At 33.8% G+C, this 14,810-nt stretch overlaps 1 protein-coding gene across 2 annotated transcripts in view; it reads left to right on the plus strand.

The window, feature by feature from the left end:
• Positions 1-952: 952 nt before the first annotated feature.
• LECT2 (leukocyte cell derived chemotaxin 2) overlaps positions 953-14,810 on the plus strand; it is a 34,495-nt gene continuing 20,637 nt past the window's right edge. The window contains exon 1 of one of the 2 annotated variants that reach the window (XM_051978140.1): positions 953-1,078. The gene's annotated coding sequence lies outside the window, so the exon portion shown is untranslated. The remainder of the gene's footprint in view (positions 1,079-14,810) is intronic. The other variant, XM_051978139.1, reaches the window with a different exon arrangement.

A 14,810-nucleotide genomic window follows, 5' to 3' on the forward strand; every position in this document is an offset into this window, starting at 1 on the left:
ATGGCGTCCGGCAGCTGTATGCTGGACGCTGGATTCTTTGGGTCCTCCAGCCCTGGGACCAATATGGATTCCTTGGTCCCAGTATACTAATCTCTGTCTGACTGGATAATCTGAGACGAGAGTCCTGTCCAGTCAATCTTACTCTCCCATTAATAAAATATTAAAAACTCTCTAATCTCTCCTGCCTCAGTTTCTCCGGCATTACAATATTAGCCAATCTGCTAGATGTGAGGTGGTACCTCAGAGCTGTTTCAATGTGCATTTCTCTAATCAAAAATTATTTCTTCATATGCCTACATGTAGGTTTGATTTCTTCTTCTGAAAACTGCCTGTCCATATCCTTTGATAATTTATCATTTGAGGGATGGCTTGCATTCTTATAAATCTGACACCGTTTCCTATATATTTGAGAAATGAGGTTTTTATCAGAGGCACATACTATAAAAATTCTTTCCCAGCTGTAGAGAGCCAGGAGGTAAGAATCCATTCCAAGTCTTGAATCTTACAGTAACTTGGCTCACCAACATCCTTCTTCTTATGAAATAGCTAAGACAAACTTGTTAATATAATGATTAGAAATCTAGTGACTGAAGCAAAATGTGAAACTACTATACAATGGCTCAAAGACTTACCTTTGATCTTAGAACAGGAAAAACAGCCCACAATGGAGACTAAAAGGCATTTGAGAGAAAGTTATTTGAGGACATTGGTATGAAAAGTTTACTCTGATGTGTATCTCAACTATTTACATCTCTATCTAAGTAACCAAAGTTAGAGCTTAATCATTTACATCTCACTAGATCCTGCTTCTTAGAAAAGGTATTGGGAAATTAAAGAGTGTATTTTGTATCAAGCCTATGAGCTTTGGAAGTATATATATTTGTCTCTCTGATCAATAAAGTTGAAGAGTTCATATTGAATTCTTTCCACCTGGTGCCTGTGTTGCACACCTTTAATTCACTACTGGAGCCAGACTCCAACAGTGGCGCCTGAATAGAGGCAGAACTTCATGAGTGGAACTTTACAATGGACAGAGCTTCCATGGAAGGATGCCCTCTTTAGAAGCATGCATTTTCAGGTAAAGAGAAGAATTAAATAATAAAAAGTAAGGATAAAGTGGGGAAAAAAGGTGATCAGGCACTTTATCACTAGAAATAATTTAGCATTAGAAATAGTTTGTCACTAGGTTGACATGGGGAGATATAAAATATCAAATAAATATAAAATATAAGACATCAGATATATAGGAATAGATATGATAAAATTTATAAGATTGATTATTGTCCAGCTGATATCAATATAGTATACATGGTGAATTTGGAATAAGGCAAAATCAATCAGATGTCAGGGATTGAAAATAGTATCTGAAAGTATTAATTAGTTAAAGGAAAAGAACTGGGAGATCTTCCAATTTCTGTATCCTCTATATTTCTCCTCAGAGACAGTTCCCTTAAATCCTTAAAGTAAATTCTTTTATTAGTACTCTGGAGAAAGACTGGAGGGCAGAGACTGCAAAGTTTGAATGCTGGAAGAGGGGAAGAATTAGTACCTCTTCTCCTCCCCCAGATTTTCTGTTCATATCTCTCTCATAGACAACAGACCTGAAGAGAAGTCAAATCCTTATACCTAAGTGTTTCACTTGAAACACTTTAGAGAAAAGAGAAATACAATTCTTTTGAAATACAATTAGCCTTTCCAGCATCTGATCAAAATAATCCAGTTCAAATTATAAGACAGCAAGCCAATTTTCTATCAGGGAGGCGAGTTAAAACTCCATTGAAACAACCTGCCTTTTAAAATGCTAATATCTAATTTGCTGGGGAGAGGGGGGAGAGGGGGAGATAAAAATACCTTACTTCCACTTTGACTGCTTAAAAATTAAGAAAACTTACTATTTAAATTTTTTTTTCAAATTCTTGTAGATGCTTTAATTATGAACATGGAATATATTTTCTCCTCACCAGAGACCCACTCAAATCTACTTCCTTCTGATATGCTAGGTCTTATTTTAGGATGCAGTTTACAAGCATTGCCAACGTTTAATTTTTTTTAAGAATTTTTAAGAAGATATGTATTCTTTACTATGCTACTTCTCACCATGGTATTTTTGCTTATATAATTAGGGGGAGAAAATTAATATTAATAACACCTTATATAAAAAATAGGAAAAGCATAAAAATAAAAATTAAAAATGTATATATAAAATAAAAAAGTTTGAGGTAGTGAAGGTTTTGGGGAGCACAGGGAAGGAGGCATTCTGGATGCAGTCTATCACTGATTTTAGGCCAATTCTAAAATGGAAATTGGAGGGGTAAATTTGATTACTCTAAATGAATATCAAGAATTAGTGAGGGATATTAATTGGATAAAATTGTATTTGAAAATGGGAACCCATGAATTGACAAAATTATTTCAAATTTTACAAGGAGATCCTAATACAAATTCTAAAAGAAATCTTATCAAGGAAGCTGGGATCAGTTGCAAGCAGTAGGAGAAGCAATAAATTCTTGTGACTTGGACAAAATGGATGTATTTGGCTAACCAGTCTCAGAAGGGCCTTTTTGCTTTCCCTCAGATGGTGATGATATTGATTCAAAAAGCTTTAAAAAGACTTTTGAAATTATCCAGAAACTTCCCACATATAGTTCATCAGCCATACTCTAAAGATCTTTATTAGCTTCTGATAATTGGCAAGTTCTACTGACTAGGTATTAAGGTCCAATTGATAATGTATTTTTAGCTACAGATTTTGCAATTCATGATTAGGCATCAATGGATATTTCTATAACACAAGTTAGCTTCTTTGTATATGTATTCCCTCTACTTGGATTGTAGATCATGCCTCAAATCTCTTGGAAGATGGTTTTGAAAGGTGATGTAAATTTTGTCCCCCTTTAACTTTTTTGGGGAGGGTCCCTGATGTATCCCTTGGAGAGGGTGTTTCTGAGTCTCACATTCTCCCAGGCTCTGGGAGGGCCACACCTTTCCCAGACAACATCCTTCCCAAGACAAATAATTTCATTCAATTGGAAATCTCTGCCAGAGGCATAATCACCACCCTCTGTTGAATTGGAGATTAGTCCCTTGAATTTCTCTCAGCTGAGGGGAGTGTGGAGGATGAAGGGGAAAGCCTGGACAAACCCAGATAAAGCCTCAGAGGCTAATAAAAGACAATTCTAAACCCCAAATCTTTGCCAAATTCCTAATCAGGAGTTTTCTGGCTAAGAAAGCTGTCTTCTTAGCATACTATTTTCTTAACTCACCTTTGCTAATTCCTAATCAGGAACTATTTGCCTTTCTGGACTTAGTCCACTGATAAAGACATTTTCTTCTCAATGTCAACCCATCTCTGCAAAATCATCCTAACAGGATTCTTTGTCCACTAAAAAAGCTGTCTTCTTAGTGCAAATAAATCCCCTTTTGCCACAAACTTTGGGTTTGCTAATTCTTTTGCAAGGGATCTGCAACATCGACCCTCAATTCACAAAGCTCATCAGAGGCGAGGTTTGAAAAAAGCCCTAAACTTAAGATGAACCAGCAATACCAAACCCTTTTTGCTTACCTAAAAAATTTTAGACCCTTGTCTCTTTTTCTGTCAAAACTTTCCTTAGCATAAAAATAGCAATAAAAACCTCATTCAAGATCTTTGTTTCTCTATACTTGTCTTTGAATACTATTACTAAATATGTTGTTAATACCTCCTTTGAATATACACAATAGAAGGAACTGTATGTAATTATTACTATTTTGTATACTACTCAAGATCTTAATATTTTTCAGATAACAAATTTGCTGTTTTTTGAAACAGCCCCAGTTCTTAACATCTTGCTGATTAAAAGGAGAGTTCTTTAATAGTAATAGTAATTGTGTGTGTGTGTGTGTGTGTGTGTGTGTGTGTGTGAAAGAATGGTTGATGCTTACACAAGTGATAATAACTGGATAAATGATTTTTATTTTTCAAGTTTATGGCATTCTACAAAGCTAGGACAATTTTCTTCCATGACATTTTTGTCTGTGTCTATGTTTGTTTCTGTGTAGAATGTCCATGTCATGTTTTTTATATAAGCTAGATTTTATTGCCTGGAAAGAGTCATAGGCAACCAGTCAGAAAAAAATCTCTGTACTATAGTTTGTATGCTAGAAAAATTTCCTTAAAAAAAAAAAAAAAAAAAAAAAAAAAAGGTCTAACCGTTTTTCTGTGAATTTAAAACCTCTGGTCAAAAACTGAAAAAATGCACAGAAAAAGGGGTTAGAAAATATAATTAAAATAAGATCTTACAGATTCTCAAAAACTTTGTGAGCAAAAACACCTTAGCAAAGTCTCAAAATTTTGAGAAAATTGATTATGAAATTTGGAAATTAGTCAAAAACAACAATTAGGAAAATAGCAGTTTTTACTAATGTTTCTTTGAATTCTATCTTATCTGAAGTAATTTCCCTCCCACTCTACGTAGGTCAACTCTCAAAGGATTGCTGGTGAGATTGTTATCATTCTTATCACTATTTCCTAACTTCTCTCATATGCTTAAGTATTGTAGGAAAAGCCTTAAAAGTGATAGACTCAAAGCCTTGTATAAAATTCCTGCCCAATCCAGTTTGAAGGAATACAACAGGTGGGGGTCAAACTCACCATTCTCAGAATCCTGTCTCCAGTCACCCCAGCTTTCATCAGTTTCTGTCCAACAATTTTTTGAGAAGAATTGGGTGCCCCTGGCAGCATCAAGCATGGCAGAATGGAGTGTGTAAGACACTCAACCTTTGTTTTTTGGTAAACTTACTATTCTTTATTTTAATTACAAAAATGTATTAGCTATGTAATTTATGACAAATTAATTTATATCTGCCCAGTTTTCTGACTTGTAAAAGTAACTAATATTGATTGTTACTTAACAAAATACAAGAACTAAATGAATGCTAAGGGTTTTATTGGATAAAAATTGTTTCGTATTTTGATAACTCTATGGGTTTTTAGATATAACCAATATACAATGCTAATGTTGAGATAAACAATTTTTTGGGTGTGTAAATTACATTAAGCAAATTCACCCAGACCTCACTAGGCCTAGGAAGATAGTGTATAGAATTTCTTTCTCTTTCCTCTTCCTTCTCTGACTTGAAAAAGAGATAAGAAAGAGAGAAAGAAAATAGGCATAATGTAGTGTAATTTGCAGATTTATTTGCAGATATTGATGTTATTTGAGATACTGATGGTAAAAATAGTTTAAAGGAACTTTAATCAAAGCCCATTAAAAGAATATATAAATTGTAATCTATTTGCACTAAATTTAGGAAAACAGAGAAGCAGTTCACAGCTACTTGAAGACTGTCAAAAAATCAGCCTACTTTGGAATTATCTAGAATCAGAAGCCCAGACACAAAAAATTGCATCTCATCTCTTTCCTGGCTCACCAAGGAAAAATGATTTGTGTAAAATTGGAAAATATTCAAATGGAAATTCAGTTTGTTCAGAACATTTGATTGATATTTAGGAAACTTCATGAATTAAAGTCAAATAAATCTCAAAAATCTGTTTTAAGTTCAACCAAAAAATATGTATATGGATGTATGTATAGGTGTGTATCTACATATGCACACATACACACACACACACACACACAAACACACTGCTCTGCAACAGGTTGAACACAAATAGTTCCTAGGAATATTGGGATGGACTCTCTAACTTAGAGCATCTCACATTTCTTCTGAGTCAATTCAATCTGTAATGTGGAACAACAAATCCTGCTTTGCTCATAGAGCATATAACTTTCTCTGATGCGATGTGCTCTATGAATGAAGCAGGATTGAATTGGCTGAAATCTAGCACACTGTGCTGGACAGTCTTGTGCCAGTGTCTTCCATGTCATATAATCAATTCAAAAAATCTTAAAAGAGACCTTAAGAGTATCCGTGTCCTAATTTGCTTATCATGGCACTCTTTATGTCTCAATCACACACTTATTTTGACCTTATTTTGCTACAAAGTGTGATGTATTATTGTACTTACCTAGATTGTTTTCCAGTTGCCCCAGCAGTTTTTGTCAAATAGTGATTTTTTTTCCCTCAAAAATTAAGGCCTTTGGTATTTTCAAACACTAGGTTACTATGGTCATTGAATACTATGACTTGTATACCTAATCTATTCTTAGCCACTATTCTTTTTCTTAGTCTTTACCAGATTGTTTTGATAATAATTGCTTTACAGTAATTTTGAGGTCAGATATTACTAGGCTACCTTCCTTTGTATTTTTAAAAGTGATTTTATTGATATTCTTGATCTTTTGTTTTTTCAGATGAATTATGGTTTTATCTTTTGATTGGTATAGCACTAAATAAGTAAATTATTTTAGATAAAATTGTCATTTTTATTATGTTGCCTTGTCCTATCCATGAGCAATTTATATTTTTCCAATTGTTTAGAAATGACTTTATGTGTATAAAAAGTGTTTTGTAATTGTGTCCATATAGTTCTCAGGTTTGTTTTGACAGATGGACTCCCAAGGATTTTATATTGTTTACAGTTATTTTAAGTAGAATTTCCCTTTCTATCTCTTGCTGCTGGGCTTTGTTGGTCATATAAAGAAATGCTTATAATTTATGTGAGATTTTTCTTTTATTCCACAATTTTGCTAAGTTGGTAATTGTTTCACATAGATTTTTGGCTGATTCTCTAGGATTTTCTAAATATATCATCATATTATTTGCAAAGAGTAATAGTTTTGTTTCCTCGTTGCCTATTTGAATTCCTTCAATTTCCTTTTCTTCTATTATTGTTATCGCAAAGGTTTCTAATATAATACCAAATAATAGTGACGGATGATGGACATCCTTATTTCACCCCTTATCTGAAAAAGCTTCTAGCTAGATTTCCTCCATTACAGATAATGCTTGCTGATAGTTTTAGATAAATCCTGATTATCATTTTGAGGAATACTCTCTTAATTCCTATGTTCTCTAAGTGTTAATAGGAATGGATGCTCTATTTTGTCAAAAGTCTTTTTAGCATCTATTGAGATAATCATATGATTTTGGTTGCTTCTGTTATTGACATGGCCAATTATGTAGATAGTTTTCTTAATATTAAACTAATCCTACACTACTGGTGTAAATCCCACTCTGTCATAATGTATAATCCTTGTACTTTGTACATTGCTAATTGTAATCATATTTCTAGTATTGTGCTCAAAATTTTTTCAATAATATTCTTTAGGGAAATTGGTCTATAATTTTCTTTATTTTAGTCCTTCCAACATAAAAGGAGTTTGACAGAAATCTTTCTTAGCCTATTTTTCTAAATAATTTATATAGTATTGAAATTGATTGTTCTCTTAATGTTTGTGAACTCATCTGAGGATTTTTTCCCAGGGTATTCATTAATGGGTTGTTCATTTTTTTTTTTCTAAGATGAGATTATTTCAGCATTCCATTTCTTGATCTATTAATCCAGATAATTTGTATTTTTGTAAATATTTATTGATTTTGCTTAGATTATCAGATTTATTGTTATATAAATGTGCAAAATATTTGCTAATGATTGTTTTAATTTCTTCTTTGTTGGTGGTGATTTCACTTTTTCATTTTTGATACTGGATATTTGATTTTCTTCTTTTAAAATCAAATTAACCATTGGCTTATCAATCTTGCTGTTTTTACTTTTTATTTCAATTTTATTAATTTCAACTTTGATTTCCAGGACTTCCAATCTGTTACTTTGGGGAGAATTTTTAATTTGTCTTTTCCTAGTTGCATGTACAATTCATTGATATGTTCTTTTTTTATTTTGTTAATGTAAGAATTTTTTAAAAAATCAATTCCCCCTAAATACTGCTTTTGCTGCATCTCATAAATTTTGGCATGCGACCCCAACTGCCTCAGTTAAAAAAAAAAAAAAGAAAAAAGAAAGAAAACAAAAGGAATTTGGTGTTTTGTTTAAAAAAAAAAAAGAAAAAGAAATTTGGTGTTTTGTATGAGTGGTTTGTTTCACATCATAGTTGACATTAATTTTTGATGAAATTACTCCTATTATATGTGTACAAACTGAATAAAGGAACAAAAACACTTTTCAATGAGAAGGTAAGGAAGTAGAATGAAACATAGCTCAAAGGAAAAGAATATTTGCTTGTTTGGTCACTGATTTGTATGCATTTAAAAAGTTGTAAATAAAACCAATATACCACTTCTTAATCATGTCCCATTCAAAATCAACTATTTCCCCAATTTTTTTTTTTAAGGCAGTTGGGGTTAAGTGACTTCCCCTAGGTCTCACAGTTAATAAACATTAAAGCTGAATTTAAACTCAGGTCTTCTTGATTTCAGGACTATGCTCTACTCATGGTGCCACTGTGCCCACCCCAATTAATCTTTTAATTTGTTACATACTTCAAGATTTAACATTTCATCTTCAAGGGTTATGGATAAGTCAATGACCTTCCCTATTTCTTTTAATTAAGTATATTTTGGCTTTTGCTTTGTCTGAGATCAGAATTGCTGCCACTACCTTTTTTTTTTTAAACTTACCATAATATATTCTGTTCCAGCCTTTTATCTTCACTCTGTGTGTATCTCTATGTTTCAAGTATTTTTCTTGTAAAAAAACAACACATTGATTTGACTTCCGGCCAAGATGGTGGAGAGGATGCACACACCTACTTAAACTCTGCATTTTCTCTCAGAATTTATTTCATGACAAGCCTCCAAATTAATGCTTGACTGAAAAAAAAAAAACACAAATAATTACCAAGAGAAGACATCCTTGAAATTCACCAGAAAAAGTCTGTTTTTGCTCGAGACGGTTGTGGGAACGGTTTTAGATTGGGCACAGACTGAGGGCAGGCAGTGGCAGCAAGAGCACAGCAGGCAGCTCACAGCTGAGCAGGCCGGAGTGGGGTAGGGTGTCATCTCAGCCATCTCTGCGGAGAGAGCTTTACTACAGTATTGGATATTTTGCCTTGACAGCAAGCCAATAGACAAGTAGAGAAGCTAAAAACACAGGGGGTAAAAATTATAACCCCAAGGCTAGGGTCTCTCAGGACCTGGTCACACCTACCCGCAGTGTCTCAGCACGCTCTCAGAGTCTCAAAGTCTCAGAGTGCAGAGGCAGTATAGCCATTGCTGTCCTGCTAGGGCCTAACTGCTACCCCCCGCAGTCTGTAGAGGAAGCTTGGTAGCACCATTCACTACCAAGTCCCTTCCCCCCACCCCCGAAAAAAAAAAAGGCAGACTGCATTTATTTTTTGTTGTTGTTTGCTAGTTTGTCTTCTTTGATTCTTCTCTGACAAAATGAGCAAAAAATTTAAATGTACCCTAACCATTGATAGCTTCTATATGAATAGAAAGCAGACTTTAAACCCTGAGGAGACTAAAAACAGACTGTCTCCAGATGAATCCCCAAAAAGGGATATCATCTGGTCCTCAACGCAGAAGATTCTCATAGAAGAAATTAAAAAGGCTCTCACAAGAGAGTTAGAAGAAAAGTGGGAAAAAGAAAGGGGAGCTTGGCAAGAGAGTCTGGATAAGTCATCCCACTCATTTAAAGATAGAGTGGATAAAGAAATCAAATCCTTGAAAAACAGAATTAGTGAACTGGATAAAGAAAATAGCTCTCTAAAAAATAAAATTGATGAAATGGAAAAAAATTCCATAGAACAAAACAACTCACTTAAAAACTCAATTGGACAATTAGAAAAAGATGTAAAAAAAGATATAAAAAATTGATTTCATTGAAAATCAGAATCGAACAAATGGAATTGAATGACTTGAACAGACACCAAGAATCAGTCAAGCAAAACCAAAAAAAAAAAAAAAAAAATGAAACAATGGAAAAAAAATGTCAAATACCTTTTTGGGAAAACAACAGACCTAAAAAATAGATCTAGGAAAGACAATCTGAGAATTATTGGACTCCCTGAAAAATATGCCAAAAAAAAAAAAAAAAAAAAAAAAAAAGAGCCTGGACACTATTTTCTAGGAAATTAGCAAAGAGAACTGCCCTGAAGTTATAGAAAGAGAGTGTAAAATAGAAATTGAAAGAATTCATCAATCATCTACTGAAAGGGACCCTAAAATCAAAACATCAAGAAATATAGCGGCCAAAGTCCAGAACCATTAGATGAAGGAACAAATACTGCAAGCTGCTAGAAAAAATTAATTCAAATATAGAGGAGCCACAATAAGCATTACTCAGGACCTAGAAGCATCCATATTAAAGGATCAAAGGGCCTGGAATATGATATTCTGAAAGGCTAAGGAACTTGGTATGCAACCAAAAATAACTTATCCAGCCAAAATGAGCATCTTTTTCCCCAGGAAAGAAGATGGATATTCAACGAAATAAGTGAATTTCACCTATTTTTGATGAAAAAAACAAAACTAAACAAAAAGTTTGATCTACAAATATAGCACTCAAGAGAAACCTAAAAAGGTAACAAGAAATCTTGGGAACTATAGTTCTGCTATAAAGATATATAAAGAATACATATATACCTTGTTCTAAAAACTAGAGGTGGAAAGGAAATTGTACCCAGAAAAGGGTAAAGTGGGGGTACTACATCTCAAGAAGAGGCAAAGGAAACCTATTATATCTGAGAGAAAGAATGGAGGGAGATGAACATAGTGTGTATCTTACTGCCATCAGAATTGGCTTAAAGAGAAAAATATTAGACATATTCGATTTATGGTGAAACTTCTCCCACCTTATTGAAAAGTGGTAGGGGAAAAGTGAAAAGAGAGGGAATAAGCTAAGCAGAAGGGAATACAGAAATTGTGAGGAAAAGGAGTAAGATAGGGGGAGGAACTCTAAGATGGGGGGAGTAATACTAAAAAGGGAGGGCTGTGAGAAGCAAGTGATGCTTATAAGTTTAATACTGGGGAGGGGAGTAAAGGGGAAGAAAGGGAGAAAAGCATAAATAGGGCAAAATGGCAAGTAATACAGAATTGGTCATTTTAACCATAAATGTGAACAGGGTAAACTCTCCCATAAAGAAGAAGCAGTTAGCAGAATGGATTAAAAGCCAGACTCCTACAATATGTTGTTTACAGGAAATACACCTGAAGCAGGGAGATACATACAGAGTAAAGGTAAAAGGTTGGAGCAGAACCTACTATGCTTCAGGTGAAGTAAAAAAAACAAACAAAAAACAACAACAACAACAACAACAACAAAACAGGGGTAGCCATCCTGATCTCAGATCAAGCAAAATCAAAAACTGATGTAATTAAAAGTGATAAGGAAGGGCACTATATTGTCCTAAAGGGTAGCATAGATAATGAAGCAATATCAATATTAAACATATATGCACCAAGTGATGTAGTATCTAAATTCTTAAAAGAGAAATTAAGAGAGCTGCAAGAAGAAATAGACAGCAAAACTATAATAGTGGGAGATCTCAACCTTGCACTCTCAGAATTAGATAAATCAAACCACAAAATAAATAAGAAAGAAGTCAAAGAGATAAATAGAATACTAGAAAAGTTAGATATGATAGATCTCTGGAGAAAACTGGACACTAGTAGTATTTTTTCTTTGATCTGATCTGAAATTTGGCTATAATGTTCCTTGAAGTTTTTATTTTGGGATCTCTTTCCTGAGAATTGGTGAATTCTTTTAATACCTTTTGGTTCTAGGACATCAAGATACTTTCCTTGACAATTTCTTGAACTATCCTGTCTAGGTTCTTCTTTTGATTATGGTTTATAAGTAGTCCAGTGATTCTGATATTATCTGATATCTATTGGAAGTTGTTTTGCTCAGGAGATATTTTACTTTTTCTTCCATTTTTTTCATTCATTTGAATTTTTTAAATCAATTCTGGCCAATTGTACTTTTTAAGTGGTTGTTTTTCTTCAGTGGATTTTTATCTCTTTTTTGTTTTGGCCAATTCTACTTTTTTAAACAGCTTTTTTACTCTTTTCCCAAAGGGGTAGTCCAGAACAGGAAATATCCCAGCAAACCAGCAGTAAATCCCACCTCAGCAAACCAGCAGTGGATTCTGAGCACCAGCACTATGGAGCAAATGTCAACAGCAGTACCCTCCATGTGCCTTAGCATAGCCAAAGAAATGAACAGACTACACCTCTGAGAAGCACCACATATTTCAACATAGCCCCAGACTCTATGTGCCTTAGTGTAGTTTTGGGAAAACAAGTAGAAAGTAACCCTATCAAATGTTGAAGCAAACAGGCATCTGGTAGCTTTGACACTGGCAAGTGCTTCAGCATATCCTTAATATATTGATAACTTTCATTAGCCAGACTTCCACTTGCTTTACTGTAGCCCTGGGAAAACAGGAAACTATCTCACCAGCCTCAGCACATGCCAGATAACACCACTAGGACTCCAGATCAGCACCAAATAAACTGCCAGAAATGTTTAAAAGAACTGCACATGTTTAACCTATATCAGATTGCTTGCTGTTCAAGAGATGGGGAAGAAGAATAACAGAGGGAGAAAAAATTCAAGCACAACGTTTGGCAAAGATGAATGTTGAAAACTATTTTTTGAGGAAAAAAAGAAATGTTAAGTAAAATTGACAAAATTGTAAATGATTATATGTGGGAGATGAAAAGTTAGTGAGAAAGAAGAGTTGAGAATGATTTACACCTCCATTTGCAGGAAACATGATGATGCCCTTGACCACAACAGAGAATTTAAAAGGAGGGTTATATGTGAGAGAAAGACCATGAATTCTGATTTGAATATGTTGCTACTGCCCTGTTTGTAGTGGCTAGAAACTGGAAAATGAATGGATGCCCATCAATTGGAGAATGGCTGGGTAAATTGTGGTATATGAATGTTATGGAATATTATTGTTCTGTAAGAAATGACCAGCAGGATGAATACAGAGAGGCTTGGAGAGACCTACATGAACTGATGCTAAGTGAAATGAGCAGAACCAGGAGATCATTATACACTTCGACAACGATATTGTATGAGGACATATTTTGATGGAAGTGGATTTCTTTGACAAAGAGACCTGAGTTTCAATTGATAAATGACGGACAAAAGCAGCTACACCCAAAGAAAGAACACTGGGAAACGAATGTGAACTATCTGCATTTTTGTTTCTCTTCCCGGATTATTTATACCTTCTGAATCCAATTCTCCCTATGCAACAAGAGAACTGTTCGGTTCTGCAAACATATATTGTATCTAGGATATACTGCAACATATCCAACATATAAAGGACTGCTTGCCATCTAGGGGAGGGGGTGGAGGGAGGGAGGGGAAAAAAAATCGGAACAGAAATGAGTGTAAATATAATGTAATTATTAAATAAAAAATTAAAAAAAAAAAAATGAATATGTTGCTACTGTAAGATATTTTAGGAATTAAAATGTAGTTATTTTTAAAAGGGAGTTAGTTGCATATCCAACATATAAAGGACTGCTTGCCATCTAGGGGAGGGGGTGGAGGGAGGGAGGGGAAAAAAAAAATCGGAACAGAAATGAGTGTCAATATAATGTAATTATTAAATAAAAAATTAAAAAAAAAAAAAAAAGACTATATTCCAAAGTAAAAAAAAAAAAAAAAAAAAGGGAGTTAGTTGCATTGACGTTTAGAGTTAATATTTTAATAAAACATTTTTTTAAATAATAAAGGAAAGAGTGATCAGTAATGTTAAACACTGCTAAGGAATTAAGTGCATCAAGATCAAGAAAAATTCATTATATGGTCCAGGTGATATAGTCACTGAGTACTTTAGAAAGAACAGGTTTAATGGACCAATGGAAAGACAAGATATCAGGGAATTAAAGAATGAGCAAGTTGAGAGGAAGAGACTTCAGGTAGCGATTCCTATTTCTAGAACTTTAGTGAAGGAGAGCAGAAGGAACAAGACAGAGTAGTCCCCTGGTACCTTGAGGATAAGATCTTAACTCATCAATTTGGCATCGATAGCCTCTCACAATCTGATTCCAACCTCTCTTTTTAGAATTATTTCACATTATCAGAGGGATGTATCATACAATATTTTGGCTCACTTGATGTCTACCAGGTTTAGTCTTCCATCTTCTTTATACAGGTTTTCTCCCAGGCTTGGAAAGAAACTCTCTACCTCTTGATAGCCTTAGTTTTCTAAATGATCATTAAAACTTGGTCAAAGTCACTCAAAGTAAGAGGACTACAAATCAAAACAATTCTAACATTGCAATTGGCAGAACTGAGCAAAAAGAACAGTCAATATCGGAAAAGCCAAAGTAATATACTATTGTTGGAGATATGAACTGTTCCTGAATTCTTAGATATTTTGGAATCATGGAAGAAAAGTGACAGATGACATCACCTGGAACTTTCATCTGTGAAGCATAGGTGATGAGACAACTCAAAATAAGTATTTCAATGTATCAAAACAGGTTGATTCACACCCTATCTCCTTTTATAGTAGGTAAAAATAAGTATAATTTTTCTATTCTAAATTTAATCTTGTATAACTGTTTACCCTCAGAATTATAGCTCATTGTTTACTTTATTTACTTTTCCAGATTTTTTCCAAACACCATTAATTTTCTTTTCTGTTTTTGTTCTTAACAAAGACAAAGTTCAATATTCTTTTGGTTGGTTTCTTTTTCTAGGATAATTAACTCAGCTACTAATTGTATTTTATCTATAATTGTTCTTCATTTTCAAATACAATGCATAGTGTAATATGACCTTTGGAAGATAACAATGATTAAAACTTTAAGACATATGAGATTATCATCAGTTATTAAGAAAATGTTATGACAAGCAAGGGGGGAAAATTCCCATAGTATGTTCTGCCATTGTTCCATGAATACATTTCCTTATTTCTTATCCAAGTTCCTCTAACTTTTTT

The sequence above is a fragment of the Antechinus flavipes genome, chromosome 2, assembly GCF_016432865.1.
Source record: "Antechinus flavipes isolate AdamAnt ecotype Samford, QLD, Australia chromosome 2, AdamAnt_v2, whole genome shotgun sequence".
In the NCBI taxonomy this organism is placed as follows: Eukaryota; Metazoa; Chordata; class Mammalia; order Dasyuromorphia; family Dasyuridae; genus Antechinus; species Antechinus flavipes.